Source organism: Canis lupus, chromosome 16 (assembly GCF_048164855.1).
Source record: "Canis lupus baileyi chromosome 16, mCanLup2.hap1, whole genome shotgun sequence".
Lineage (NCBI taxonomy): Eukaryota > Metazoa > Chordata > Mammalia > Carnivora > Canidae > Canis > Canis lupus.
The window spans coordinates 35,648,733-35,666,484 of NC_132853.1; the positions used below are offsets into that span (position 1 = coordinate 35,648,733).

The 17,752-nt window shown below is 40.8% G+C and overlaps 1 protein-coding gene across 4 annotated transcripts in view; it reads left to right on the forward strand.

Moving 5' to 3' along the window:
* The first annotated feature begins 67 nt into the window (after window positions 1-67).
* Window positions 68-17,752, forward strand: part of ZNF652 (zinc finger protein 652) — a 65,599-nt gene continuing 47,914 nt past the window's right edge. For 2 of the 4 annotated variants that reach the window (XM_072780157.1, XM_072780161.1), the window contains exon 1: window positions 68-204. The gene's annotated coding sequence lies outside the window, so the exon portion shown is untranslated. Of the gene's footprint in view, window positions 205-11,298; window positions 11,412-17,752 lie in introns of those variants that run through there. The other 2 variants (XM_072780159.1, XM_072780160.1) reach the window with 2 other exon arrangements.

Below are 17,752 nucleotides of genomic sequence, written 5' to 3' on the forward strand. Positions count from 1 at the left end.
GCTGCGGCGGCGGCGGCGGCGGCGGCGGCGGCGGCGGCCGAGGCCGGGTCTGCGGAGCGGCCCTGAGGACAGACGTTGGGCGGGGGGGAGGGGCCGGCCCGGCCGGCGGTTGTTACTCGAGCGCCGCGGCTGCAGGCCCCCCGCCGCAGGGATGGACCGCCGAGGCGGCGGTCGGGGCGGCGGAGGCGGAGGCGGCCGGCCAGGGTGAGTAGAAGCCCCTGCCCCCCACGCACACGCCACAGTCGCGGCTGCGCCCCTTGCAGCAGCCCTTCCTCCCCGCTGCCCGCCGGGCCGGCCGGGGCTCGGGCGCCGGGTTAACCCTTCGCCGAGGCAGCTGCGTGCACTAGGCCGGAGCAGCCCCCATCCGGCGGGGAGGCCCGGGGCGCTGCGCTCCTCTGGCCGCGAGCTCGGGCCGGGGGCGCCCGCTTGTGCCTCCCCATCCCGGACCCAGGCGGGCTCCAGTTTTGCCGAGAGCCCGCTCGCCTCGAGACACGAGGGGAGGCTGGGGTTGACTGGGTTAGCGGGCCGAGGGAGGCTTTGCACCGGTCCTCCTGCGAGCATTCCCCTGCCCTGCAGCTGGCGGCTTGCACCCTTTGCCTCCCCGGCCCTGCGGTTGCGCCCAAACCTCCAACCCCTGGGAGTATTGTGCTGCCTGAGATAAAATGCATCCAGTGTACACCCGCCCAACACTCACCCCAGAGGGTAATGCAGACCTTTCTCCACCCCCCACCTTCTCCTCCCCTCCAATCAGACTCTACTTAAGATTCTTAGATGGGAAACACTAAAGGTAGTGACACCCCCGTTACATCTGCACATAACATGTTCATTGTAGAGGGATGTCTCCTGTACAAATGATAAATGCCCCTGCCTCATCCTCGAAGTCTTGTCTGCACGATTTGAGATCCCATATGCTCTTCTTTGAAGAGGGCCAGTCTTTGATCACATTTAGTACATCCCTCCCCCACAACACACACACACTTCCTGATTGCCAGAGCAGCCCCTGTCATTGCGGATCCATTGTCAGGAATGGCTTGTGCCAATCAAAGGAATGTGCTTTTGCTTTTGGGGAAGGGTTCTTTCCATAACCATGTTCTCAGGATGGCCCTGCGTGAGTCTGTCTTTGATTATCCCCATGTTCAAGCATCGTTATCATAGTGTTTTCCTGATCTGCATCTCCCGTGTACCCTCAGTAATACCTGAGTGGTGCTTTTTTTTCCTCAGTTGATTAGATACATAATGGTGTGTGGGCATTTCATTTATTTTGTTGTAATATTTAACTTCGATCGTCAAGACATAGTAAATAAATAGGGTAATGTTTTGGGAAGAAGGTGTATTTTTTTTTTTTTTTCTTCTAGAGATGGCCAGGCCTGTATTGTTCTGGGAATGGCAACTAGCACATGCTTTGTTGACAACATGTGTCTGCTCAAGGAATGAAGAGCTGCTGTGGCTGGCATGTGTGTGTGTGCGCTGAATGCAGGGGATGTTCCCGCTTAGGGCTGATTTGAGAGTGGTCAACTGCACTGTGATGGTTAGGACTGGCAGGCAGGTTGATTGCCCGTATCAGGACTGTGCACATGTATTCGGATAGGGACTACCTTTAGTGTAATTTTGTTGAAAATGTTCACCTCTGAGTTTTAGTGATTCTGGAAATGTCTCCTTCAGTGGTTCCTAACCTTTCTTTGGGATTATGGAAGCCTTTAGGGTCCTCTTAGTGAGGACACATCATTTTGTATGCAGTTATACCCCTCTTGAAGCTAGTCCTGGGACATCAGGTTGAGATCCATATTATGCAAAAGTGAAAGGAAACTTGAGTTTTGTTTCTTAAGGATTGGCATTACAGTACTTTGAGCAGTAAGCAACAAAGTAGATTATATGTATCGTTCCTTGTGTTTTGTTCTTTGATTACAGCAGGTTAGGTATTTGTAAGGTATCATTCCCTGTCTTCCTATAAAAAGGAGATGTATGTGAGAATTTCAGAAAAGGTTAAAACTGGAGTCAAAATAATTTGTCTGAATTTGACCAGTTGATGATATATGTTCCTTGCACTGTATTCTAAATGTAGCAAATTTCAACAGCAAAGTCAATGGTCTGTTTCATGATGCCTATCCATAATGTGTTGATTGAGGTTGATTTGATTTCTTAAAAGAAGGGTTTATCATCCCTGTAGTAGAGCACCTGCTTTGTGCAGATTTTTTCAACTTTATTAAATATGATTTCATGTCTCTATTCAAGATGACATTGCCATCAGAATTATCCATTTTAAACTTTGTTCTAATGGAAAGATCTTAATTGTAGTTAGGGAATTCTGTCTCCATGTTTAGGATCTAGAACTAGGGATGAACGTTGCACTATTCCATCAACAAGCAGAGGATAAATATCAGCTATTCTTGTTTAAATCACTCTGCATCCAGCTTTTGCTGTTTGATTATATTTCAATCAAGCGAGACTTATTCCAGCTTGTGATAGTGTTGTGGTGGGCAGTGACATTAAAGAAACATAGTCTCCAGCTCTTCAGGAGCTTACAGTTCTGACAATACTTTTTACCTAAGGAATCCTTTGGGACCTTTTTTTTTTTTTTTTTAACGTTTTTGGGCTTCTGAGAGGCTAAGGATTTCATGATATTAACAGCTTTTTGGAAGGCAAGGGAGCCTTGGAATCTTGCGTAGAACCTATTCCACACACACGAAGAATAGCATTTATTCTGATAATTATGCAGTGTATCCTATGAAGTTTGAAAGCATGCTGAGATTGCAAATATTGCATCTTTTATTATCTAATAAACATGCTTGAAGTGGCTTGTATTACAGGTTATATTTTTTGTTCATGTCATGCCTGAAGTTTTACTGTCAGAAATTATTTGCCTATCCTAAACCCAAACCATTTCAAAGTTGCAAATATGTTACTTTGTCAGCGTGGTATAGTGATAGATCACTAAAATCTCAGGGGACAGTGTGCTTCCTTGATTTAATATTGCAGAACCTCTTGTAACCAGTCACTTACCTAGTTAAACACCCACACACCACAGAGCAGCTGATCATATAACATGTATGGCTGTGAGAACAGCATTCTGTCTGCCAGATTCAGAGCTTGGAAGCTGGAAAACAATTGCATGGCAGTGAAACACTTCAGGAGTAGTAGTGCCAGCAGCTCACTCATTAATACAAACAGCTTGCTTTAGTTTCTTCAACACTCTTCTTCAGACACCCTTCCCTTAGGAGGTTTCAGAAGAGCGGCTCCTACTCAAGGAAACAGCACCTACGTTCTGCAACTGTGGCCTCAAGATCTGATTCGTGACGCCCAGAGCTGTTTCCATTTCTGCTCTAAGTATGGGAAGTAATCTTGTAGTGTGGTAAGAAAATACTTTTCAAGTTTGTAGGGAAAAAGTTGATTAGTAATGCTACTGATGTGATTTTGTTTTGGAATGTCTGGAGCCTATCGAAGAAGTAAACTGTAAAAGTGAACTGTTAAAAAAAAAAAGTCACCCTTTACTCAGGGTTTTAGATAATTTCAACAAAAATGTGAATATACTCTGGAGTTTCATTTCCCTTGTTGTAAAAAGTCAGTTAAAGAGACAGCCAACAACAACAATAAAAACCCCTGTGGATTCTCTTATATTTTGTACCATTGCCTTTGGAACTAGTTACTCTAAAGGAGGTGATTGCATTTCCTTGCAGGGAACTCTTGGATCTTGTGCTCCAGCTTTAGGTATGATAGTCTTCTCAGCTACTGTCCCTATTTCTGACAGCACTTGAATTTACTTTGATAGAAGGAAACTGTGTTGCAGTCAGTGAATTTAGCTGAAGGAGGATCAGGAAGCCTTTGGAGCTAGGCAGAACAAGATTTGAATCAGCTCCACCAGTTACTGGCTTTACAGCATTGGGCAAATCACCTTGACCTCTCTGGCCTCAGATACCTCAACAGTAGAATGGGGTTTGTTATAGGGATTAGAGATAATATATGCAAGCTGCTAGCATGGTTCCTGGCACATGTATATATTAAGGACTCAATAAATGGTAGGACATGGCTGATGTGGGAAATAGAGATCATTTTGGCTAATGAGAGATCTGGTGCTGCGATCTGCATACTTTCATTTGTGCAGATTTGGGATGAAAAAATTGCAAATATTTGACTTGGAGCATACCTAAGTCTTGCAGGTGCAGCGTGCTTATGGGAACTTTGATTTGTTGCTCTATGGCTGGCTGGACGTGGTGGAGACAGTAAAACAGCTCCAGATTCTGCAGTGATACCCACAGGCTGTGCTTGTTTCAAGCCTATTCAGAGCTTGTGTGGTGAAAAGGGTGTTTTAGGACATTAACGTATCTCAATGAGTTCTGTGTCCAGAGTTGAATCACGTGCAAAGCCTTGTGTAAATTTTCATGGTTAATGCAAGCCATAAAGTGCTTGGTAGAATCAGTGAAGACATCAGATGCTTATTTTAGTTAATCTGTTTGTTTATATAGCAGTTATGTTTGATTTAAAAAAAACACTTATCAACATTTTCTCCCAAAGAATTCCCATTGCTCTTCTGAGGTTCTGATCATAAACTGTTATTAGGGTTATAAGTTTGAGTGCCTTAGGCATTTTTGCTTTGGTGGATGAAGGAAAGAAAAGTCTCCTTACCTGTCAAATTTTATCAACTCTCCACTTTAGGCCTATACCTACAGATTGTGTGTGGTATCCCTAGCCTTGTTTTTAGTCTGAAAAGTAATTTTATGGTAAAATATGACTTTTTCCTCTTTAAAGCATAGTTTAAGAGATTCTTTTGGAAAGTAGATTCAAGGCCATGTATACAGTTTTTTTTTTAATTTTTTTTAATTTTTATTTATTTATGATAGTTAGAGAGAGAGAAGCAGAGACACAGGCAGAGGGAGAAGCAGGCTCCATGCACCGGGAGCCCGATGTGGGATTCGATCCCGGGTCTCCAGGATCGCGCCCTGGGCCAAAGGCAGGCGCCAAACTGCTGCGCCACCCAGGGATCCCCATGTATACAGTTTTATTCAGTGCAGAGAGCTTTTAAAATAGAATTTATTGGGTCCTGTAGAATTACTCTGTCATTTTTGTAGGATATCATTGTGATAAGTCTGTGAACCCACAAGAGTTACCTAGAGACTTTTCAGATAAGGTAGACACATCAGTAATGCATTAGGATTTACCTCAAGGGACTCTGCTAATCCTTATTTTCTTTTATTGTTGAGCCACCTCGGGGCTTTCCCATCAATGGAATCAGTCACTAGCATTGGATTGCTGATAAAGAGGGATTGGCAAAGAATGGTTTTAGACTTGCCTTAGATTTTGCAGAACACTTGAAAAAAATTAATCTCGGCCACATGTATAATAATAATAAGAGCACTTATGCTGCGTGAGCCCAGACTGACTAAACAAATAAAATTTAGATGATTGAGCTACATATTTTTTTTCTCAACTATAATACATTTTGCTACATAAACTTTTTCTGGGGAGGAGGGTTCTATTTGTTTCTTAACTTATTTGTTCTGGTTTACTAGAGTCAAATGGCCTAGCAGAGATTTGGTTGCTTCTGTCAGTTTCTTGATAAACTCCTCAGTGTGTGGTGAGAAGGGATTGTTGGAAGAGAACAGAAATAGAAATGATGCAGAGTATGGCTGTAGGGCCTTATTTCTTGATCTTGCTAGGCATGTAGCATCAGAGGGTTCTTACTCTTCACTGGATTTCACAAAGATATACAGTGTTGGGTGATTCCTTTTGTCGTTAATGCTAGTGAAGAATAGAGTCTTTAACTGCTTTGGAATTTAGACTTTTCAGCTTTGGAATTTTGATTCAGTTTTGGAAATTCAATGGACTACAACTTCTTAATTACACTACCTGGCTTACAAAATGAGACTTACCCTAGGTCCTTATGAATTGTTTTCACCCTTTCAAATGTACTATATTAATGTATTTTAAGTAATGTCTGTGGCCTTTGAACATTGAAATATATGGTGAAGTGTTGGGTTTTTGGGTTTTTTTTTTTTTTTTTTTTTTGAGGTGATGAGAAGAGTCTGTGTGTGCTCTTAATTGCATAGATGAATCTGTGTTTTTCCCCCATTTCCTCTTAAGATTGTGGCCCAGGAACGCCTGGGTGGCTCAGCAGTTAAGCATCTACCTTTGGCTCAGGGTGTGATCCTGGACTCCTAGGATGCAGTCCCACATTGGGCTCCCTACAGGGAGCCTGCTTCTCCCTCTGCCTATGTCTCTGCCTCTCTCTCTGTGTGTCTCTCATGAATAAATAAATAAAATCTTTAAAAAAAAAAAGTCTGTAGCCCAGATGCCCAGAGACTTTTCCTGTATGTAATATACTATTAGAGCTGGGATTTGAAGTTACCTTGCCTGAAAGATCCTCCTTGTAGAACCCTACAGTTTTATTTCTAGCATAAAAAGCATACAAATTCATCTAAATAAACTCAACAAAAGTTTGGAAAAAACCTAAATGTGTATCAGTATAGAATTGGATAAATAAATTAGGGTACATTCATGCAGTAGAATACATTTTATAGCTGCAAAAAAGAATGAGGAAACTACTGTTGTGGAAAAATTTCTAAGCTGTGTATAAGTGGAATGCTTTATATACTCATTTGTGTATGGTGTCCTTCGCTCAGAATTAAGTTTATACAATTCATATTTTCATGTGTAACAATAATTAGTTTTCCCTCATATAATAATCTGTTGTACACATATAATTTATTTGTCCATTCTACCATTGTTGCGCATTTGGATTATTTCTAGTTTGGGCTATCATGGGTAATGGTGCTCTATTCACTGTGTTTTCTTCTGTACTTAAAATTTTTGATCCATGTGAATGTATACCCACCGAATATTTTTTTTGTTTAAAAAGTATTGCTCAACAATCCATAGGGAAATTATAATGTCCTGTGTTTTTTAATTTTATTTATTTATTAATGAGAGACAGAGAGAGAGAGAGGCAGAGAGGCAGAGACACAGGCGGAGGGAGAAGCAGACTCCATGTAGGGAGCCTGATGTGGGACTCAGTCTCTGAACTCCAGGATCACGCCCTGGGCCGAAGGCAGGGGCTCAACCGCTGAGCCACCCAGGGATCCCCCTAATGTCCTGTTTTAAATTAAATATTGAAATAGTTGCTGGGGCAAAATAGTTTTAATTTTTTTTTAAAGTACATTCTTAAAGACCTAGCCTGGATTTTTACAGTACTAAGAGAATTTCCAAGTCCATCTGAGAGCAAACCCTATATACTTTTATCCTTAGAGGGGGTTAAGTATGACAGAGAATGTTTTTAAAAATAGCTACAGGGACGCCTGGGTGGCTCAGGGTTAGGCGCGCCTGCCTTCGGCTCAGGGTGTGATCCTGGAGTGCCGGGATGGAGTCCCACATCGGGCTCCCTGCATGGAGCCTGCTTGTGTCTCCCTCTGCCTCTGCCTATGTCTCTGCCTCTTTCTTTTGTGTGTCTCATGAACAAATAAATAAATTTTTTTTAATTTTAAAAATAAAAAAATTAAAAATAGCTACATATTTTGAAAGATTTGTCTTTGTAACTGCTACATGGTTCTTTTCATTGCATCATTTCATAATAATGATATGATAATCCTTCCTGAATTGCTAATTATTAAAAATGTTTACTTAATATTTTTATAACTGTGGTATACTTAAACTTTTTGGGAACCCAAGGTTTTAAACAAATAGCAACATGAGAAATTTACTTAAATATAGTTAACTGATTTGGAATATTGTGAAGTGCCTTGGGTCTGCCGCCCAGCGGGGGCGAGAGGAGTTGGGGCAGGTAAGGTGCTCCTGTGAGCCCAGGCTCTGTAATCATGGCTGGGCGCCATTACTTCTATTGAAAAGTGCATTTGGTCACTTTTTTTTTTTTTTTTTTTTTTTTTTTGCTGTACTTGCACTATTGTCATTTTTTTCCCTCTTATTGCCCAAACATGGAAATAATGATTAAAATATAAACCTGTAAAGCAGTGGTTCTTGGGCAGCCCGGGTGGCTCAGCGGTTTAGCGCCGCCTTCAGCCCAGGGTGTGATTCTGGAGACCCGGGATCGAGTCCCACGTTGGGCTCCCTGCAAGGAGCCTGCTTCTCCCTCTGCCTGTGTCTCTGCCTCTCTCTCTCTCTCTCTCTCTCTCTCTCTCTCTCTCTCATGAATAAATAAATAAAACCTTTAAAAAAAAAAAAGCAGTGATTCTCAACCAAGTGCAATTTTGCCTCCAGGAGACATTGGGCAATGTCTGGAGATATCTTTGTTTTTTTGTTTTTTGTTTTTTTTAATTTTATTTATTTATTTATGATAGTCACACAGTGAGAGAGAGAGAGGCAGAGACATAGGCAGAGGGAGAAGCAGGCTCCATGCACCGGGAGCCCGATGTGGGATTCGATCCCGGGTCTCCAGGATCGCGCCCTGGGCCAAAGGCAGGCGCCAAACCGCTGCGCCACCCAGGGATCCCAATATCTTTGATTAACACAGTGGGATCTGGGGTGTGCTTCTGGCATCCAGTGGGATCATCCTACAGTGCACAGAACGATCTGGTCTAAAACGTTGGCTGTGTGGAGATTGAGAAACACTGCTATAAAACAACTTGCTAAGTTGATGCTACAAGGCAGGTAGCAGTTTTAGCATTGACTTTGTTAGATTTGACACATGAAAGTCATATTTAGTTTAGTCTAGAGAAGAAATAAGCTAGGATCTTGTCTAAATTGTAATAAGGTTTTAAATATGAAAACTGATTTTAGTATAAGCTTTAGCAGACAAGTCATCTTTAAAAAAAAAAAAAAGATTTTATTTATTTTTTCATGAGAGACACACACAGAGAGAGGCACAGGCACAGCCAGAGGGAGAAGCAGACTCCATGTCGGGAGCCCGACGTGGGACTCGATCTAGGGTCTCCAGGATCACACCCTGGGCTGAAAGCGGCACTAAACCACTGAGCCACTTGGGCTGCCCTACAAGTCATCTTTAAAAAAAAAAATTTTTGTTTGTTTTTGTTTTTTTTGTTAAGTAAGCTCTACCAGCAACGTGGGGCTGAAACTCATGACCCTAAGTCTGAGAGTCACATGCTGTACTGACTGAGCCAGCCAGGTGCTCCTAGTTATCTTTTTAAAAAATAGACTGCTTATAGTCTCCTAGAGGGTAGAACCAGATGATTTTGGAAGACAGTTTTTGGGTTTTTTAAAAAGATTTTATTTATTTATCTGACAGAGAGAGAGCACAAGCAGAGGGAGCAACAGAGGGAGAGGGAGAAGCAGGCTCTCTGTTGGGCAGGAAGCCCAATGTGGGGCTTGATCCCAGAACCCTGGGATCTTGACCTGAGCTGAAGGCAGATGCTTAACCAACTGAGCCACCCAGGTTCCCCTGGAAGATAGTTTTTATTTACAAGATTATTCAAAGAGAAAAAGTATTTATTATATGTTACACAGCATGAAGACTTCTTTTTTTTTTTTTTCCAAAAGCAGATATATTTGAACTTTTATAATCCTAAGGTATATCTTGTTCTCCTCTAAAAGAAGATATTTGGGGCGCCTGGGTAGCTCAGTCGCTTAAGTGTCTGCCTTCCACTCAGGTCATGATCTCAGGGTCCTGAGATTGAGCCTGGCATCACTCCCTGCTGGGTGGGGAGCCTGCTTCTTCCTCTCCCTCTGCCTCCCCACCCTGTTTGTGCACGCACGCTGTCTTGCACACTCTGCCTCTCTCTCTCAAATAAATCTTTAAAAAGAGAAAAAATATTTGGTGGTTTGACATTAAATGTATTTAAATCTTGTATAATGCGGGACACCTGGGTGGCTCAGTGGTTGAGCATATGCCTTTGGCCCAGGGCATGATCCTAGAGTCCCGGGATAGGGTCCTGCATCGGGCTCCCTGCATGGAGCCTGTTTGTCCCTCTGCCTGTGTCTCTGCTTCTCTATCTGTGTGTGTCTCTCATGAATAAATAAATAAAATCTTTTCAAAAAATTAAATTTTGTGTAATGTAAGTTAAACAATATTGGTAAGAGATGCAATGTTTTAAATTTGGAATATACATGCATAGTACAAAATTTTTCTACTTTCAAATAGCTACTTTATTTATTTATTTATTTATTTACTTATTTATTTATCTATCTATTTATTTATTTATTTTTTACTTTACTACTTCCTGTCAGGTTGTGGTAAAGAATGTATACACTTCTGGGGCACTTGGGTGGCTCAGTTGGTTGTGTCCAGCACTTGGTTTTGGCTCAGGTCATGGTCTCAGGGGCCTGATGTCAGGCTCCCTGCTCAAGGGAGTCTGCTTGAGAGTCTTTCTCTCCGTCTCCCTCTGCCCCTCCTCTCCTTCCATATCACACGCACACTCTCTCAAATTAATTAATAAATTATTAAATTAATAAGTAAATAAAATATTTTTAAAAAGGAATGTATACACATCTTTTTTAAAAGATTTTATTTATTCATTCATGAGAGACACACAGAGAGAGGCAGAGGCATAGGCAGAGGGAGAAGCAGGTTCCATTCATGGAGCCCGATGTGGGACTCAATCCTGGAACCCCAGGATCATGCCCTGAGCCGAAGGCAGATGCCCAACCGCTGAGCCACCCAGGTGTCCCAGAATGTATACACTTCTGCATCTATTCCACCTTGTCAAGTATTAAAACAATATCCAAAAGACAGTTTGTTCTGCCTACTCGTCTCTCTTGAACCTTTTTGTCCACTCAAATGTAAAGTTAAATTTTCTTTTTCTTTGAAGATGACTTCTGTCTCTAAGATCAGGTGGTGCAGTGAGCACTAAAAGATTTGTCCACAGAAGCCAAATATTGCAGAATTGGTTGTTTTCATTCCAGAACTATTTATTGAATTCCCTATAGGACTGTTTCTAAAGCATTTTGACTGTGACCCACAGTAAGAAGCAGTGCACACATGGTCACGTATGTTCTCTTTCATTCATACCCCCCCACACCTGAAACAAAAGCTATATGAAACAGTACTTACCTTTACTGTTTGTGAGGCAGTCTGTTATTTTTTTATTCCATTTCATTTTTCAAAATTAGGGTGGGTCAGGCAGTTTGAAAATCACAAAAAGTATTAAAGTAGATGCTAAGCAAATGCTTACTGGATTAAATAAATGGGGGTTGGGAGAGTGCTAAAATTAAAAGCTATGCTTAGAGGTATAAGTTTGAAGTAGAAATCCAAGAAATGTGGCATGAAGAAAATCATTGTGTTTATGATCTTATTCCATGTAGAAAGGTAATTCTTTTTATTTTTTTAAGATTTTATTTGTTTATTTGACAGAGAGAAAACACAAGCAGGGGGAGTGGCAGAGAGAGAGAGAGGGAGAAGCAGGCTCCTGCTGAGCAAGGAGCCTGATGCAGGGCTCCATCTCAGGACCCTGGGATCATGATTTGGCCGACGGCAGATGCTTAACTGACTGAGTCACCCAGGTGCCCCTAGAAAGGTAATTCTTAAAGACTGAAAACTTTAGAAGCGGGCAGCCCCAGTGGCGCAGCGGTTTAGCGCTGCCTGCAGCCCGGGGTTTAATCCTGGGGACCCTGGATCGAGTCCCATGTTGGGCTCCCTGCATGGAGCCTGCTTCTCCCTCTGCCTGTGCCTCTGCCTCTTTCTCTCTCTGTGTGTCTCTATAGATAAATAAATAAAATCTTAAAGAAAAAAAAAAAGAACTTTAGAAGCCTTGAGGTTGAATCCTCATTTTGCCTAGTGTTTTAAGCTATGGTATTCCAAGAGGGAGTACACCTACCATTGCTTAGTACACACAGACATACACACACACGTACACACTATCTACCTGTTTATTAAGTTAGGTAGAACTGGGGATTAATGAATATAGGGAAAGATTTTTTTAACTCTGTAGTATGACCTTCTTTAACACTGACCCTGATTTAGACAATAATTTGCTTATGTAGAATGGTTATAGAATAAAAATCTATCAGGGACTCAGTAGTGAGTGTTTACTTCTGTGTAAAAATCCAATTCCAGGGTTGTACTGTATTTCAGGGACAGCTCTGAAAAGCACTCATCAGAACCTGGTTTTCCAGAAGGATAAAACTTAGAAGTTACTTGGTTGGCATTGTATTTCATTTCTATCTTCAGAGTTACATATACAGTCTGTATTTTTGTTATTCATCAAACTTTACAAAGCATTTACTGTTTAATCCTTGTATAACCCTTTGAGATAGTGTATTATTACTCCATTTTACCAGCAGGGAAATTGAGACAAAGTGAAGTTATGTAACTTGCCAAGTTAAATATGTTCTTTTCTTGATAATGAGATTTTATAAGAAAGGACACAAATCATTTTATCTTGTTAATTAAAAACTGAAGTTTAGGGACACCTGGCTGGCTCAGTCAGTTAAGCATCTGGCTCTTGGTTTCAGCTCAGGTCATGATCTCAGGGTTGTGAGATCGAGCACCTCGTCAGGCTCTGGCTCCACAGGGAGTCTGCTTGAAGATTCCTCTCCCTCTCTCTCTCCCTCTCCCCCTGCCTCCACTCACTCAAGCACACATACTCTCTCTCCAGTAAATAAATCTTTAAAAAAAATTTTAAAAGTTTAAAAAATAGAATTAAAAAATCTGTAAGTACTTCTGGACTTTTGAAGCCAGGGACTGAGTAAAGCCTTTGTTTTAAGTTTTAAATTAATGCACAGTAAAATTGACGTTTTGGTGTGTACAGTTCTGTGAATATCAGTACATGTTATAGATTCATGTAACCACCATCACAATCAGGATACAGAACAGTTCCATCACCTGAAAAACCTCCCTGCTGCAGCTCCTTGCCTCCATACACTCTTCCATGCAGCATCCGTGGCAAGCGATGACCTGTTGCTCATCTCTGTCCTGTTCTCTTCTGAGAATGAGAATGTTCTTTTTTTCCTTTTTTTAAGATTTTATTTATTTATTTATGAGAGACACACACAGAGAGAGGCAGAGACATAGGCAGAGAGAGAAGCAGGCTCCACTCAGGGAGCCCAATGTGGGACTCAATCCTGGGACTCCAGGATCATGCCCTAGGCCGAAGGCAGACACTCAACCACTGAGCCACCCAGGCATCCCGAGAATGTTTTATAAGTAGGATCATACCACATGTAAGATTTTGAGACTGACTTCTTTCTGCATAATGCCTCTGAGAGTCATCCTAGTTTTTGTATGTATCAGCAATTCCTTTTTATTGCCAAATAATATTCCATTATGTGCATGGATTACAATTTGTTTCTCCATTTACCTATTGAAGGACATTTGGATCATTTCCAGTTTCTGGTGATTATGAACAAAGCCTCTATAAACATTCATGGACAGGTCTTGGGGTGAATGTGAGTTTTCATTTCACTAGAGTGAATAAGAATGGGATAGCTGTGTCATGTAGTATGTATCTCAATCTGTCTTCCAGAGCCAGTGTGCTCTTGTGCATCTCCACCAGAAATGTGAAAGTTCCAGTTGTTCTGGATCTTTGTCAGCACCTGATATTGTCAATATTTTTTATTTTAGCTGCTCTAACAGATGTATGGAAATAATTCACTGTGAGCCGAATGACCAGAATCTAGGGGGTAGGCCCAGCTCTGCTGCCAACTAGCTGTTGACCTTAAAGGAGCCCTTTATTTTTATTTATTTTTTTTTAAGATTTTATTTATCCATTCATGAGAGACATAGGGATGCAGAGACACAGGCAGAGGGAGAGGCAGGCTCTCCCTGGAGAGCCCTATGTGGGACTTGATCGTGGGACTCCAGGATCACACCCTGAGCCGAAGGCAGACCCTCAACCACTGAGCTGCCCAGGCGCCCCAAAGGAGTCCTTTAAATAACTTTCTGAGCCTCTTGTTTCCTTGTCTCTCATGTAATAGGGAGTATTGAATGTGCTGTAAGTTCTGGAATTCCCAAATTCATTGATACGGAAAGAGAGATCCTTGGCAAGAGGACAGATTTATGTTTGCCTGTGCACCAAAAGTCTGTTGACTGATATTCTGAGCTAAAGTAAAAATACTGTAAGCAACATACATATTCATAAACAGAATCCATGGTGACATTACTTGATTTTATAACTACAGTTTTTTTGGAGCTAAACATAATATTGTGATGGTGTGTGTCACATCTATAAGCAAAAATTACATAGCTAATGTTACCATTAACATTGACAACCTGTAATCTTTTGGCTAATGTCTAATGTTTTTATAATATAACTATTTCTTAGCTTTCTAGGGTTACAGTTTGTAAAATTTAATCACAAATATTTTGCCACTTCCTGTCATGAGTGGGGGATCACTTTTTTTAAAGATTATATATTTAGGAACTAGCCCTTAATGCCTTTTTTGAATATGAGACAAATTACTTCTATATAGCATTGAGAAGCTTTATTATTTTTCTAAAAAATTATACATGCTTATTTAAAACTGTTTAAGAATTACAGAAAATTATAAAGAAATAAAGTATCTCCTTCCCCACCCTCACCTCATCCTGACATATGCATATATAAAAAGACATATGTAAGGATATGTTTGACATATAAAACCATGTCCTTACAGATGACATGATACTGCTTTTTAGTCTTTTTTTTCCTCAATGTGGACATATTTCTGTGTCAATTAATATAAAGTCTATCATAATTTGGATGTCTGCGTAGTATGCCAATGTCTGTGTGTACCATTACTTGTGTTTCAAGTCTTTTGTTATAATAAATAATGCTTCAGGGAATGCCCTTGTATACACATCTTTTTATGCTTGTGGCATTATCTTTTAATGGTGAATTCTTTGATGGCTGTATCCAAAAGTATGCATACTTCACACTTAGGAAAATAGTACTGAACCCCTCTATGGAAGGTTACTCCATTCTTAGGTAATTAGCTGTGCCAGGTAATTTCATACATCAGTCAGGCTACCTTTGTGTTAGCCAGTTTGGGATTCAAGCCAGGAAACATATGTACACATGTTTGTACCTGGATTTCTGCTGGAAAAAAAAAAAAAAAAACAGCCCATTTGCTAATTGATAGTCTTTACCAAGTAAACCTGAGAATGTTTTTTTTTTTTTAAGATTTTATTTATTTATTTCATGAGATACACACAGAGAGAGAGGCAGAGACACAGGCAGAGGGAGAAGCAGGCTCCATGCAGGGAGCTGGACGTGGGACTCAATCCCGGGTCTCCAGGATCACACCCTGGGCTGAAGGCGGCGCTAAACCGCTGAGCCACCCAGGGATCCACGCCCCCTCCACCCCTCACCCCCCGAGAATGTTTTAAAACATCAAAGCTTAAAAAAACAAAGTCCGTTTTTAAAAAATCTCACTTTGGAGAAAAATAAACAGATAAAGCAATCTACTTTAAAAAAAAAAGATTTTATTTATTCATGAGAGACAGAGAGAGAGAGGCAGAAACACAGGCAGAGGGCAGCCCTGGTGCCTCAGCGGTTTAGCACCGCTTTTGGCCCAGGGCTTGATCCTGGAGTCCCGGGATCAAGTCCCACGTCCGGCTCCCTGCTTGGAGCCTGCTTCTCCCTCTGCCTCTCTCTCTCTCTCTCTAATGAATGAATGAATGGATGGATGGATGGAGCCTGCTTCTCCCTCTGCCTCTCTCTCTCTCTCTCTCTCTCTCTAATGAATGAATGAATGAATGAATAAATAAATAAATAAATAAATAAATAAATAAATAAATAAATAAATAAGAGACACAGGCAGAGGGAGAAGCAGGCTCCATACAGGGAGCCTGACCTGGGACTTGATCCCAGGTCTCTAGGATTACGCCCTGGGCCGAAGCCAGGCGCTAAACCACTGAGCCACTGGGGCTTCCCTACTTTTTTAATTCAAAGAAAATCTTTTAATTAAAGTGATTATAACTCAATTTGTATTATCCCAATAAGCTCTCATTTTAAACTTTTTAAAAATATTTTAAAAATAAATGTCATTCAAACTTAAAAAGATAAATTAATTTCATTTGAAAAAAAAAAAAGGTTTTGTTCTTAAATAATCTCTACCCCCAATGTGGGGCTTGAAATCACAACCCCAGGGTTAAGAGTTACATGCTCCACTGACTGAGCCAGCCAAGTAACCCTCTTTTTAAATTTTTTAAAATAAGTTTTAAATTTTGGAATAATTTTAGGTACAGAAAAGTTGCAGAAGGAGTATTTGTATACCCCTTATCCAGTTCCCCTTACTGTTAAATTCTTACATAATCATGTTAAAGTCTTACATAAACTGAAGAACCAACATTGGTATATTACTGTCAACTCCAGAGTTAATTCAGATTTCACTAGTTTTTCAGCTAATATCCCTTTTCTATTTGGAAACATCCTAAATCAGGCTTTTAAACTCTATGCTTAAAAAATAATAAAAAAATAAACTCTATGCTTAAATGAGCTTGAATATCTATTCATAGATTAATTTTAGTGATACATGGTATGCACCGTGTATAATGTGTCTGGATCTCTATTTAGACAAATTTAAGTTATCTTTAACAGTAATAGTTCTGAAAGTTATCTTTTGACATTTATAGACAGTTCTCCCCAAGGCCATTTTAGAGTATGCTTGAAGATTTTTTCTGCACCCCTCTGTGTTCCATATAAAAACATGATCTATAATATGGAAAAGTGTAACTCTTGCACAGTGGTACCCATTGCAATATAGTTACAAGTTGCTGTCTCCAGGAGCACATGGGAAATAGCCACCTTTTGTTTACTGGGAAATTAACTTGTCTGTTAATCACAAGTGGTAGTCACCAGTCTAATATATGCTGGATGGTTTCACACTCTTGTAATGACTGGCTCTGAGAGAATTTAAGTGTTATGCGAGAAAAACGTGCTGGCCTTGAGGCAGGATACCATTATAAATAGGGAAGTACCTGGATATCTTTCACTCCACACTTGGTAATGGAAAGATTCTTTCCTGAGACAACCCATGACATCTAAACTCATGATATTAATTTGAATCATTCCTTGAAATTGTTTGGTTTATGGAAGAGGAAGAAGGAATTGGCGACATCAAGTATATGTGGATTTTTAAGAATCACTTTCCTCCCAGAATAAGTGGAACTCTTTTGAGCGTTTCCTCCATTAACATGCCATATTTTTTTAAGATGAAAAAAATACTCTCAAGCATTCTAGGAAACAAAGATGTCAAGAAAAAGGAGAAGGTGCATTTGAGCTAGGTCTTGGAAGATGGCTAGAATTTTATAATCAAATGATGGGGGAGTAGCAATGTTTTAGGTAGAAGGAAAGAGTAACATAATCAAATGTTTAGAGGTAGGGAAAATCAAGGTGTGTTTGAGAAATAGCACAAGGACGGTAGGTAGGAGAGGAGGCCTTTGGGAGCTAAGACTGAAAAAGTGGGGCTCAGATGGTGGAGGGCTTTTGGAATGCTCTGCTGAGGAGTTATATTTCATTCCAAGGCTTTAGAAACCAATAAAGACTTTGTAGCTGGGCAGTTATATGATCAAATTCTTTAGGGAAATGTAGTTTAGAAGATGTCTGTGTAAAGTGTCTTAAAAGAGGGAGTCAGAGAGACTGCTACCTCTGCATTAGATGATTAAGGCCTGAACTGGGAGGTTGTGTTAGCAAATGGAACGGGGAGGACAGGGCAATTTGTAAAACTAGGACTGGCTGGTTCATTACATAGTGGGGTAAGGTAGAGGGAACAGCCAAAAATGAGCAGGATTTTTGGAGCTCAGAGACTATAGCTGATTCATTTGGATCTTCCACAGACTTGACCATGAAATAAAAACTTAAAATCAGGGGATCCCTGGGTGGCTCAGCGGTTTGGCGCCTGCCTTTGGCCCAGGGCGCAATCCTGGAGTCCCAGGATC